Consider the following 13,365-nt stretch of genomic DNA (forward strand, 5'->3'; position numbering starts at 1 on the left):
TGAAAGGGACAGAAACATAAGTGCTGTTTTCAGTGTTCATTTTCGGCCATGACCTTTAATACATCCCTAATGACTTCTATCGCACCTTTCCTTTAGTCTGTGCTGGAAACTCCTGTCATCAAGACAACATACTTGGCATTAAAGATACTGATTCTGATTCTGATTGTGATGAATCATCTCATTTACAGTCAGAAGGTTGTTTAATGCACGCGAAGTGTTCAGTTGGAACGGTGGATACTGTACATTGAGTTCTTAAACCCCACAGGGATCCAGTGAGCCTTAAGTAGGCGTGCCTTCGAATTCACCCATCCAATCGTGGCGCAGTGGGCGCGGCTTCGCACCGGCGTTGTAAACAGTGTAAAGCAGGAGACTGGAGGTGTGTATAAATATCAGTCGCTCGTGCTGTCTTGTGAACTCATGCCGCGCATCAGCTGCTTGTAGTCCGCGCGCTGTTTCCGTGGAGCTGTTCGGCAGTCTGCTCATGCTACAGGTTGGTCTGCACTTCTGGACCTTTATTTTTGTGGATTTTGAAACTCATGAATGATTTCACTGTCACATATACTTTCAAGGGTACAAACCGACATGTATGCTTGAGTGAGACTTTGATTTCTGCGGATTTTATCTCACCAGAAGCTCGTGCGTCAAGGTGCGTCTGTTCTCATTCCGTGCCATCCATTACGCGCTCGTGCCTTTTATCCAGTGGGTTAGTATAGTGTCAACAAACCGGCGCGTTTTTGCAGGCAAGACCAGTCAGACACAGATTAGAGAAACCTATTCCTGTTCTGTGAGTTTGCGAGTGTTTGTGGCAACATGTTTCGCCGGTGCAAGTTCAAACATAAAGAAGCGCATTAACAGCTCGCGACTGTGACGCGCATCATTCCACCTGAGCGTCCGCGCGCGCCATCAGCACCTGATCGATTTGTTGATTCTGTTACATTACATAGCGGAGATAAGTGACTAAAACTTTTCGACTGCAATTTACGTATAATAACTGTGACATATAATGTGGTATGAGAATGTGCTTTAATGTTGCACAGTAAGGAATAGATAATGGGATACAATGTAGTAATGCTTAGTGAAGCATAGTGTAATGTACTTCACCCAGTGTGGCATATAGTAGCCTATGCGATATTGTGTAGTGTGGTCGAGAGTATAGTGCTAAATACTACAGTAAAATGTGGAATCATATTATAATATGCACCTCATATACTTTAAACATAAGCATGCACCTTTACCTTTCCCATGACACCTGGAAAGTAGGACCCCTGAAGGACGACAGTTTCCACGTATTTCATCATCATCTTGGAAATCAAGGTATGCAACGCTTCATTACTCTCTATTGTGCATGTGAGAAATGTGTAATAGTGCTCAGTATGTTGTGTAGATGTGAATCAGCACCTGATGTTAGTCGAGAAAGAGCCACATTCCCCCTTCCCTGTGATGCTTCACAGTATCCATTATCAGAAGATGAGTTCCTTACTGCAAATAGTGTGAAAAAGGTCCTTGTTGTGGCATCTCCTCCGCATTTCTGGCCACCAGACAAATGGGCATGGTACCAAAGCCACAAGTTCATGTGTGGAATCCGAACAATGCTGACTGGCAGCGACTTCTTTTCATGCATCTCTGAAATGACAGCCAGCAAGTGGGCAGTTGTTTGTTTTCAAACCCCATTCATCAGACAGTAAATGGTGTGTGAAATTGTAAAGGGCAGATATTTCTCTCTTTAGTTATGCTGTGTGAGAGGATGGGAGTTTATTTGGTTGATTAGAGTACTTGTTAGTGGAACTAGTAGTGTTATGCTTATGAAAGTATTAAGCATTAGGAGATCTAACTTGTGGTTGTGCCTGTATAAAATCGGGGGGAAAAAATCATGTTTAATTTAACATGTTACTTAAAGTTGAAGCATTTTTAGTGTAGATGGAGACCAGAATATCATCATAGAGACCTTCTTTGAAAACAATGTTGTGCACGTGCCGTTACAGTGTTCAGATTTTCAGTATACCCATGCTTGAACTTGAAACGGTGGCATGCACTTTTGAACACAGTCCAGTTACAGCTCTGCACAGTTGGATGTTTTATTGAGAGCTTTCAGCTAGTCGTAACTTGTGCATTGTGGGCAGGGGTCTTGTGCAAGTGCCAGTTATTAAACACCTATGAGATGCAATGGCTCGCTTCAGGCTGACCTAGTTGAAGACAGGTGGAGGTGGACAGATGTCCTGTTGCAGTGTGTGTGCAGATATGCACGTGAGTTTAGGACACAGCGATTCGAATTTGGCTGGTACCTTCATTTTGCATCATCATTTGCATGCGTCTAGTTGTAGAGCGTTCCGATTCGGCCAGTTTCGAGGTTCTATTTCAGTTAGTATGCTGCCTTAGAAGGCAGATGTAGTTAGTAGACAGCAAGGCAGCATACTAGGTTTTAGAACAGAGCCGTCTGTATTCCCAGTTGCCTATGTTTCTTATTCTCTCTCTTTCATCCTCTCTCTTGCCTCTGGGTGAAATCTAGGTCTGAGTTATAAAACCGCTTGTAACCACAATCCACGCCTGACCACAACAGATAAAATCCTTGAAATATCACTAAAGACTTATGAAAGAGTACATGTTATCAACAATGACTCATGTTTCAATCTACAGCTGGAAAAGTGTCATAAATGGCGTATCAAAAGCTTTAGTTCATGACTAATACATGAAGTCATTTTTTGCTCAGTTCCCTGATGTTAGACCCACCTGTAGTCATGAAACGAATAGTTCACTAAAAATTAACATTCTGTCGTTATTTACATGTTACTGTCCGTGCAGTCCTTTTTCGCACAACAACAGTTCAGAGTGAGCATGACTGCCAAGAAGTGTTATTTTAGTATACTATTACACCGATCAGGCATAACATTATGAGCACTGACAGATGAAGTGAATAACACTGATCATCTCTTCATCACGGCACCTGTTAGTGGGTGGATATATTACACAGCAAATAAACATTTTGTCCTCAAAGTTGATGTGTTAGAAGCAGGAGAAATGGGCAAGCGTAAGTATTTGAGTGAGTTTAACAAGGGCCAAATTGTGATGGCTAGACGACTGGGTCAGAGCATCTCCAAAACTGCAGCTCTTGTGGGGTGTTCCCGGTCTGCAGTGGTCAGTATCTATCAAAAGTGCTCCAAGGTGGTGAACCGGTGACAGGGTCATGGGCGGCCGAGGCTCATTGATGCACGTGGGGAGCGAAGGCTGGCCCGTGTGATCCGATCCAACAGACGAGCTACTGTAGCTCAAACTGCTCCAGAAGTTAATGCTGGTTCTGATAGAAAGGCACACCTTCAGGGGTCTAGTGGAGTCCATGCCTCAACGGGTCAGGGTTGTTTTGGCAGCAAAAGGGGGACCAGCACAATATTAGGAAGGTAGTCATAATGTTATGCCTGGGGCATGCTGTGGGTGGAGCTAAAGAGTCACGAGCACGCAATACCTCATCACATAATCCCTGAATAACTTTTGATTCACTGTACGTTTATGTTGTTTACATTATATGCTATTATGCGCCGATTTCCAACAACACACAGATCTTTGATGCAGTTTTACTTACCTCCTGCAATTCCGACTCATGACCGGGAGCTTTTTACCGCTCCATCTTTCAGTTTCAAACGATCTGCAAATCCAGTGTTGTTTATAAAACATTCAACGCCGAAATGCCTGGAGCAAACAAACACTCTTGCACAACTCTGCCCCGGAAAAATAAACTGCATCCACTGTTCCCTTAACGCTGGGTTCTTTGGGAAGCTGAACAAGGTTACCTTTCCCTCACAACCAAAACCACACTCCTTTGGTGACATTGTTGATGTCGTGGTCTAAAAACAAAATGACAAATATTTTGTGAGCAAGTCCTGTGCAGCGCTGCCGACGACTCCCGTAACCCGAACGAAGCGCGATGGTGGTGGCTCTTGCTCTCGCTCTGGTTGATGTGTGCACGCGCTCTTCCCATATAAGGAATTCCACGCTTTATGACATCATACAGGACCATACTTGAAAAAAACTTATACAAACCTTGAAGGAGTGTGTTTGGCACATGTCCAACTTTGAACCTTTGACCATGTTTAGCATGAGAATCTAACTCTTTAACAGTGTAAATAAGTCAGAATGCATGAAATAGCATTCGACATCCCCTTTAAAGATGCGTCCTTGTGTTAGAACACATCTAGACTCAGCGGAGCGGAATAGAATTCAGGAGTCTAACTATTTTTAACGTGGCGTCTTAAAAATGCGGCGCACATGGTGCCAGATTTTGGCAAGACATTGCCTAGTGCATGCCTACATAGACCAAAAATCTAAATATAGCACTGTGAAATGCAAAAGTCCCATAAAAGAAATGAATCACCTGAAGCCATATAATAGCTTTTTGTGAAAAACAAATTTGCTCATTTTTTAAAGGTGCCCTAGAACCAGTTTTTACAAGATGTGATATAAGTCTAAGGTGTCCCCTGAATGTGTCTGTGAAGTTTCAGCTCAAAATACCCCGTAGATATTTTTTAATTCATTTTTTTAACTGCCTATTTTGGGGCATCATTAACTATGCACCGATTCAGGCTGCGGCCCCTTTAAATCTCGCGCTCCCCGCCCCTGAGCTCTCGACTATAATACAGTGCATTTACAAAGTTCACACAGCTAATATAACCCTCAAAATGGATCTTTACAAAGTGTTCGTCATGCATGCTGCATGCATGCATCAGATTATGTGAGTATAGTATTTATTTGGATGTTTACATTTGATTCTGAATGAGTTTGATAGTGCTCTGTGGCTAAAGCTAACATTACACACTGTTGGAGAGATTTATAAAGAATGAAGTTGTGTTTATGAATTATACAGACTGCAGGTGTTTAAAAATGAAAATAGCGACGGCTCTTGTCTCCGTGAATACAGTAATAAACAATGGTAACTTTAACCACATTTAACAGTACATTAGCAAATGCTAACAAAACATTTAGAAAGACAATTTACAAATGTCACTAAAAATATCATGTAATCATGGATCATGTCAGTTATTATTGCTCCATCTGCCATTTTTCACTATTGTTCTTGCTTGCTTACCTAGTCTGATGATTCAGCTGTGCACAGATCCAGACGTTACTGCCTGCCCTTGTCTAATGCCTTGAACATGGGCTGGCATATGCAAATATTGGGGGCGTACATATTAATGATCCCGACTGTTACGTAACAGTCGGTGTTATGTTGAGATTCGCCTGTTCTTCAGAGGTCTTTTAAACAAATGAGATTTACACAAGAAGGAGGAAACAATGGTGTTTGAGACTCAATGTATGTCATTTCCATGTACTGAACTCTTGTTATTCAACTATGCCAAGGTAAATTAAATTTTTGATTCTAGGGCACCTTTAAAGCACAATGTGTCAAGATTTCACTTTGAATCTAAATTTTGATTCCGCATAGGGGAAGATTATTAGCGAAGAACCAATTATATTTTAGTCTATTCCTCGCACAAACTTATTGTATGACTTGGAATATAGTGAACAAGTCATATAGGCTTTTGGAAAGATTCTTCCAAATGTGTATTTTTGTGTTACATGGGAAAAATAACAACATACAATGGTTTGGAATGAAATGAGGGTAAATAATCAGTAAATAAGGGTATAAGTTTCAGCTATTTGCTTATTTTATAAATTGGAAGCACATTCGGTCAACTTGTATTCATAAACAAACCTCGCACAGACCGGCACCTGTCGTGTTTTGTATGTATGGAGCGTATGTGAAGTTGTGTGATATTTCCAGTGCAGTCTGAGCTCTGGCTTTGGCCCGCTGCAGTCAGGGGGATTGCGGCGTTCATCCACATAATGTCATGACACTTACCCCAGCTCATTTCCATGTAAATGAATAACCACACTGGAAGTGGAATATTGACATGAATATTGAAAACGGGGAGAAGATGGCAAGTGAATGTACTGATTTATATCTACAAGAGGCCCATCTCTATTTATCACGGAGCTGGAGTCAATTGAAACGCTTAAGCGAATTTGATTTTCTTTTCATGCGCATGAAATTTGATAGATGAGTTCATTTGGGTTTGAGGTGTAAATGGAGGGTCTATTAAGATTTGCTAATTGGTTAATTCTAGGTTCTGGTTAAAAGCCGTACCTGTGTGCTGTCAAGGGTTCAGAGATGCGTTTCACTGTCAGATTGTGCCGTGTAAGAGTCCTGATTGAGCTATAAGTCTTGACAGGCTGGGAATGCTTGACAGTTGTTGCCTTATAAAATGGTGGCAATGGAGAAACGATGTGTTGATCAAAAAGGAGTCATCTAACAGCAAGGCGAATTATAACACTGTATATTTAAATTCAAACTGTTTCAGTACATTCATTCGAAACAAAATGGTGGATAGATTTTATTTGCAACTCATTAAAACAGTGTCTGTGTAGCATATTGCTAATTTGATATATTGGTGTATTTGCATACTTTATAAAAGTATGTAAATCGTGTCTTAAACACATAAAAGAATTGGACTTACATGTTGAGTCTTTGGCAATGACTGTTCGAAATGATAGTCAAACAAAGTTTCAACATCATTTTATTCCAATTTATGACAAAATCTCTACTGATTATAATCAAAAGGCTGTGTTTTATTTTGTTATATCACCCAGGCCTATTTATAACACGACAGAAATTCCTCCATAACAAGGCAAATCAGCAATTTAAATAACCTGGCATATCTAGATTAGTCCTGAAGATGAATGGGTTCTTTGCTTGCCGTGTATAAACAATTTGATTTCGGCCATATGCGCATTACAAAAAAGCCTGCTGTGCCGCTTACACGCATCTGCGCATTTACAAGATCGATGAAAATCACCCCAGTGAAATCTTTCACCTTGATCATAAACGTGCAGCGTGAGGAAGCCGCACGTGCGCGTTCATCACTTATGACCAAAAAGCGCTCTAATCCATCCCGAGCAGCCTCAAGGTTATGAATTTGCAGGTGTACGCTGACAGCGCCATATCTCTCGGACTCCGTATAATCTCCCGGTCAACGAAATGAACAGCAGGTTTGTCAGGCCTGACACCTGTCAGAAGCTAGAGTAATTCATTGGCTGTCAGGAGGCAAGCAACAGCCTCGTTTTCAGCGCAGACTGTCAGATGTTACCGACAAACAAGGTAAATTGAAGAGGCTTGAGGAATACCAACAGCTTTCTGGAAAATAAATAAAATAAAATTGCTTCCATTCAGCAATGCATTTGTGGCACTGAAGACATTTGATCTTGCAGTTATGCAGTGTCATTTCGCAACAGATCGTAAAGCTAACCACCAATTGGTAGTAAAGCAGGTAAAAAGGAATGCAGTGTACTGTAGACTGACTGCTGTCAGGAAAATTATGACTTCAAACAAATGCGTACCTGGCAGGAGCAAACACCTGTTCCAGGCCGCTAATGTATGGGTTTCTACTAGGAAAGACAGCGAGATTGCTGCATGAACTTGTAATAATGCAGACACTAGTATTCCCCCAGGATGCATGTTAACACAAGTGTTGCATGCACGAGGGCTGCTTGCTTTCTCTAAGACTGGCCCGTAGCCCCTCGAGGGATCTTTGTTCCCCTGGATGGGGCGTTCTGGAGAAGGTATCAGGACTCTTATCGTCATCTTCATCTGCGGTTGGGGTTGGAGTTCCGCCATCTGCTGACAGACAGAAATGGAGCCATATGTCTGAGGACACACTGACCCTCCTCAACATGCGTGAGGGAGTGAGCGATATGGCTGTCTGTTGTCTTGGCATCCTGGCAGTGTTTGTGGTTTTTTTTGCACAGTTGCAGGGTTAAATTATAAATAACGATGACAGATAGATGGGAATGTGCAACAAAAAGATGATTTATGGCATGAGAGATGCCGCTCAAGTGTTTTCTCATGTGAATCGCTTGTGTTTGTAGGGATGCTGATTATTGATTCTGAAGGGGGTTTATTTTAGGGGGAAAGCGGATGATCTGTAATTCAGCTGTATCCTGATAAACAACAGCAGCAGGGGGGTTTGTTGATTAGGAACTGTAGCTGAAAAAAGATCTGGGAAAATGGAAATCAGAATTGATTGGTGAATTTTTAACGGAACTGAAAAGGTTCCAGTGATACCCGCAAAGTAATCCCAGACTTGTCTGTGGAGTTTAAATTGACCATTTTTGAATTCATGTCTTCAGACATGAGTTATGAAACTAAGGGTGCTTTAATATTCAATTTTTTTATCCATCCGTTAGGTTGTTTGAACTCAGATGAATACTATAAGGTGCCAGATTGTAATGACAAAAGTCATTATCCGGTTACATAACCTCTTCAAGACGAAATGTAACAGAAGTAGTGACAGATCTTTTCTTCCATATTGTGACGTACATCCAAGTGAAACGGATTATCAAAAAGAAGAAAATGTAGGTATTGTTTCTGTGCATGAGTTGTTGATTGGATCGAGGCAGATCTGACCCAGATAGCAAGCAACCATTGAGACAAATCAATGTTAAATCAATGCTAATGTGTCAATGTTAACTGCATTGAATCCACATCACTTTTGCACCTGCAATTAATGTTGAAATTTCATCCACAAATCAATGGTTATGGCATTGAATCAATGTTACAATGTGATGTTGATTCAACATCATTCTACTCTCAGAAAGTGAAACACAACTAGAACTGACTTAAAGCCACACAGCCTGAAATCAACTGAAGATAAAAGACAATAAATCTCTCAAGATCTCAGCAGAAGTTCTTTTTGAGAATTAACAGAGGTTTAGATGTTGATGTTTTATTGAAAATCGCCATTATGGTGATCAGTGTTTCCTTTAGTTGGGCAGTTTTACTCTTGGCTTTTTATGTGAGTTTGTGGTCTTTGTAACAGTATTTACCAAACACATAATTTGTTGCAAAGAAAGCCAGAAACAAAGATGATCAGGTGATATAGTTTTCAGCATCATAAAATAAAATAATTCACTAATCTAATTTGTTATATATAGATTATATTCACCAACAATACTTTCTGTCAACAGATCAGACATTCTGAATTTTGATTTTTAAAATTAATTATGGGAAAAAAATTTTTTTAGACACACACAGACTCAAGAATCAGCATATGAATCTTAACAATGGTGACATGCTTCATGCCGCAATGCATGCTGGGAGCCACTGTTGAGATTCATATGCTAATTATTTAATGTCTCTGTGTTTAAAAAATCCTACAATGTATTTAAAAATCAAAATTCAGAATGTCTGATCTGTTGAGAGAAAGTGTTGTTGGTGAATACAATATATTATTAACAAATAACCACTTTCGGTCAGTGATTGATGATTTGATTAATAACTTATTCTACTTTATGATGCTGAAAACTATATCACCTGATCATCTTTGTTTCTGGCTTTCTTTGCAACAAAGTATGTGTTTTTTGTAAACACTGTTACAAAGACAACAAACTCACATAAAAAGTCAAGAGTCAAACTGCCAAACTAAAGGAAACACTAATCACCATAATGGTGACCAAACATTTTCAATGAAACATCAACATCTAAACCTCTGTTAATTCTCAAAAAGAACTTCAACAAAAGTGATATTGAGTCAAAGAAGTTAACATTGACACATTAACATTGATTTAATGTTGTTTCAATGGTTGCTTGCTATCTGGGGCGTGCAAGTTTGGAGTTGAATGTAGGAAAGTTTAAGGCTGGGTTTATGTAGACGAAATGACTGGAGAATGTTTGGAGAGTCTGGAAGATCAAGTTATCATTCACAATAATATCAATAACATGCATTTAGAAAATAGGGTCGACTATCATTTCATATTGACGTTAAGTTTGTAAAATATTAATACAGTGCACCAAACGTATAAGAACGTTAAAAAAGTTAAATGTAAATGCAACTGAAATCAGACTGCCCTGCGTTATTGTGTAGGCTATTGCGCAACATAAATTACCCCATACCACCACCTAGTTCGCTGCAAGGACATACAACTGTAACAATAGCTATATTAGCGTCCACACCAACAGATGATAACGCTCTGTTTATTATATGTCCACAATGCAGTTCTATCGTCTGCCGCTTTAAATGCTCAAGCTCTTTAATTTGGGTGGATTCTGATTGGCTGAAAGTCAATCTGAAAGTGATTCCAATGATATCGGCCCTCTGTGTCATTATTGTTTGTGGTGTGGGCTTCACAATTTTCGTAAAAATTAGAATGAATAGTAAAACTTTATAGTCGTAGTTATTCTTGGTGTGAAGAACGGACCATTACCGGTAAAGTCGGTTTGAGCAATGATGTGAAAATTGAGAAACTTTGCCTTAGAGTTTTGGTCCATTAGAAGTCAACATGTAGTTGTCTAAACTTAAAGGGATTATTCACCCAAAAATGAAAATTCTGTCATCAGTTTAAAGATATTTTGAAGAAAATGGGTAACCAAAGAGTTGATGGGCCCAACTGACTTCCATGTTATTTTTTCTCCATACTTTGAAAGTCAGTGGGGCCCATCATCTCTTTGGTTACCGACATTCTTCAAAATATCTTCTTTTGTGTTCAGCAGATGAAAGAACTTCAGGTTTAGAACAACCTGAGGGTGAATAAATGATGACAGAGTTTTAATTTTTGGGTGAACTGTCCCTTTAAGTGCACACCAGCTAACCAGTTCGCCTGAAAAGTTGGTCTGGGCATCACATTTATTAGAACACAATGATTTTCTCATTGTTTCTTGCCTCTGAATAAATTGCCTTTGGAGAGCAGCTCGCGCTCTTCGCATCTGTTGCGTGCATCTGTTGGCGGCGCTGTGTAAAGTTTTGTTGGTAAATCCAAAGGGACAAATATTTCAATAACCCAGTGAAACATCTTATCTTCTCGTTGTTACCTAGCTACAGTAGTAAACAGCTGCCACTGTTGATTATGCTTACATACCGAACATACGGACCCAAAAAGTCCAGGTACGTCGCACTGTCAGCCTCCACAAACTGAAACCATCTTGTTTGCCTTATGTTTTCTTTTGAGTTCCTAAAAAAGCACCTGCTGCGGAAGATGCATTACTTATACAAGCACTCACTCTAAAACTCAAAGCTAAAGCCGATTCTCCAGGGCAAATACAGCATCTGCTTGTTCCACTTAACTGGATGCTAAAATGTGCTTCATATTTTAGTTTGTGACCCCTAACCCTTCAGGGCACGTATAAGGTCTTGTAATATATTGCAGCTTGCCTGAGACAGAGAGCTAAATATAGCCTTTCAGCATTGTGCTAGCAGGGTGGCTAGCTGCTTGTGTTACATTCTTCAACAACAGAATTTGCATTCAGCCTACATATTATTCTGATACAGAAAAACCTACATAAAATGCACGTTTAATATGATGTCTTGCTGTACTGTCATAACTTTTGAGCATCCTTGCCAACCTGTCATCAGAATTTCTGCTAATCTGCGAATCTTAATAATTTACCGTTTACACAGTTAAGCATGTATGTTACCTCTGGAATACATGCAGTGCTGAGAGTTAATTGTCTCTCTGTGGTGACAACTGGTTTATTTCCCATTATCTCATGATCGATCATGGGGATGCATTTAGCATGCTTGTTTTCCCTTCAGATTTCCGCCAGCATGTTGGAGACCCCTTGATGGGCGCTAAAAGTGTGTTGTGGTGACATGAATGGCAAATAAGCTCTGTGTTCTTTTGGTGTATGTGTTTGTCCACTGCAGTGACACACCCATTTATCAAGTCCTTCAAATGCAATCTAGCTTGTATCGTGTGCAACTGGAGTACATTCCTCACTAGAGGCCACCGACTGCCTTTGCTCCTCAGGGAAATTGTTACAGACAAGGTCAAAGGTGATTCATGTCTTGCTTCAGATCATGTTCTACTTACTGTCTGGCTGATATTGTTCAGGAACAGAACATTTGGCAAAGAAAGCAATGGTATTATAATAGGCGACGTGCACATTTTTGTCAGAGTGTCATAACAGCCAGAATTGTAACTTGAAAAGGGTAGGGACTGAGAACCGGTTCTGAATAAGATCCTGGTTATTATTATCATCGTTATTTTTAAAATGTAACTGAATGGTTTTAATGATGTTTGGTTCTGAATGATTTGGACTGAACACTGTATCACAGTTCTCTGACAATGTTTCCTGTACCACTACTGAATCTAGAGCACGTAACATATGTTAAATTATTGTTATTTTAACTATAAACCTAGTAAACTTTGGCAAGCTTTATGTTCGAAGTAGGGCTGCACGATTTATCACAATTTTATCGCACGCGATTTGGAAAAGGCTGCGATTATTTTATGCGCAGCTTGTCAGAGCTGTACGGCTCTGTGATCAGTAGTAAATGCTTCTCCATTTGAAAGCCAGAGGGCGCTCTTGCGCAGAAACTGCAAATACGCCCTGCTACCGAAATAGAACACGCGTCATTCCAGGAAATCCCATACTATCGCTGTAGCTGAATAAACAGAAGATTGAAACGTTTTGATTGATTAAACATGACTAATAGAAGCAAGAAGCAAGATTTGACATTTAATTGCAGCTGCGACTATTATCTGCAAATAGTGAAAGATTCTATTTACACCATGTAAAAATAGCAGTATTTTCTTTGCAATAAGTGTAAATAGTATTTACATACTATTTGAACCTCAGTATTTTAGTACAAAACGATATGCAATAATAACATATTGAGTGTAAATGATTATATTTATTAAATAAATGTTGCATTATTGGGACAATAACACCTACTCCTAACCCTACCCGATAAACACTTTATTATTAAATAACCGTTAGGCACTTTAATTCCACTTTTCACATATTTTCTTCATATTTATTGAAAATAAATGCCTTTCCAATCTGATATGCGGTGGGAAAAGGGAGAAGAACGAGTTCGGCAAAAGGCGGATTTAAACTCGGTTCAATCGCGTTAAAGCGGAACTCGGTAAGATTTGCGAAGCTCCCCCTACAGGTTCCTTCAGTGAATCGCACTGTCGTAAATACTCCAAGCGCAGCTCTGGACTACAACGACTACAACGCTCAGCAGCGCAGTAGTTTTGCAAATACAGTACAAGAAATCTCGATGGAGGTGGGTAATTTTAGAGTCTTATAAAGTCATAATATATACATTGTTTTTGAATTACCGTAAAGCATTTTGTCACTCTCGCGTGAACGTGAACATGAGGCGAGATTGTGTCGGGTCGGCGCAGCTCAACTTGCAAGTGCTGTTTTCTGGCGTAAACGTGCCAGAGGGGGTTAGTGCACGCCTCAAACACACCACTACAAGACAGTTAACCATCGTAAGGACTTAGAAAACTATTTATGAAGGTGAAAAAGTTACTTAGTTCTGCTTTAAAAGTATCTGCGACTTCGTCTCTGCTCCACTGCTGCTGTCAGGTCTCAGC

At 39.9% G+C, this 13,365-nt stretch overlaps 1 protein-coding gene across 2 annotated transcripts in view; it reads left to right on the forward strand.

Moving 5' to 3' along the window:
* The first annotated feature begins 340 nt into the window (after positions 1-340).
* Positions 341-13,365, forward strand: part of LOC125264390 (cell migration inducing hyaluronidase 1) — a 158,869-nt gene continuing 145,844 nt past the window's right edge. For both annotated transcript variants that reach the window (XM_048183656.1, XM_048183658.1), the window contains exon 1: positions 341-490. The gene's annotated coding sequence lies outside the window, so the exon portion shown is untranslated. The remainder of the gene's footprint in view (positions 491-13,365) is intronic.

The sequence above is a fragment of the Megalobrama amblycephala genome, linkage group LG3 (assembly GCF_018812025.1).
Source record: "Megalobrama amblycephala isolate DHTTF-2021 linkage group LG3, ASM1881202v1, whole genome shotgun sequence".
Lineage (NCBI taxonomy): Eukaryota > Metazoa > Chordata > Actinopteri > Cypriniformes > Xenocyprididae > Megalobrama > Megalobrama amblycephala.